Consider the following 1,089-nt stretch of genomic DNA (forward strand, 5'->3'; position numbering starts at 1 on the left):
AAATGAGAAAAATCCAAAATAGTCCCTGACAATTATCTTGAAAGACAACAAGATCCTTGACAAAAAAAAATTCAAATCCGGTCCCTGACAATTACCTCGAAAGGACACCCTGTGCCCTGTGCAAAAAAAAATCAATATTTTTTTTTTGCACAGGAGCTAATCAGTCCCAAAAAAAAAATATCAGGGACCGAATTTGGTTTTTTTTTTTTGGCCTCGTTATCCGTTTGAGATAATTGTTAGGGATCGGGTAGGTATTCACTCTTAATAAATGTAAATTCTCATTTTATAGAGTACATATATAACATAAATTTAATATATAATAAAACCACACTAACCAATTACAATTTCACTACCATTTATTTTTTCATTAATATAAACCTTGAGGTTCTTTTTATGTATTTTTTAACTATTAAATTATTATAATTCTTTTTATATTTATTGAATTATATGAAAAGTGATCAATTAGTACGGTTTGATGTATACGATGGCACAAGTTATAAGGCAAAATGTAACATCAAATTCTTCTAAAATAAAATAAAAAACAATAAAATAAAAAATAAAAATTCAATTACAGTTGAATTAATAAAACTTAGATACAAATATACAATATAAATTACAAAATCAATAATATTTAATTATTCACTTCTTTATTTTATTTGTTTTTTCATTTTAGAATATTCTTTTAAAAAAATTTGTACCAATTCATTGTCATGAAGATGTGCATAATAGAGTAAAAACCCCAAACTTCTGAGTTCTGCAGTTGTCTTGTTTCTCAGTTTCTGTGGCATGTTCTCGTTTTTCTGTCATTCTGTGCATTGTGTGTTTATTGGACCATGGACGCGGTGGCACGGTGGGGTATTTTGGAATTTCGACAAGTTTGGATAAAGAATAAGGAGGGAGCTGATGTGGCGATAGGTCCACTTTACGGTAGAAGATAGAAACTAAATATTTGAATTTAGTTAAATATATTAAATTAAATTATTTAATAATTTTTAATTATTAATTTTATATAAAATAGTTCTTTATAAATTTTTATTTTATTTTATTGGAATATATTTAAAAATATAATAAATATTTTATCTGGTCCGT

The sequence above is a fragment of the Arachis ipaensis genome, chromosome B03 (assembly GCF_000816755.2).
Source record: "Arachis ipaensis cultivar K30076 chromosome B03, Araip1.1, whole genome shotgun sequence".
In the NCBI taxonomy this organism is placed as follows: domain Eukaryota; kingdom Viridiplantae; phylum Streptophyta; class Magnoliopsida; order Fabales; family Fabaceae; genus Arachis; species Arachis ipaensis.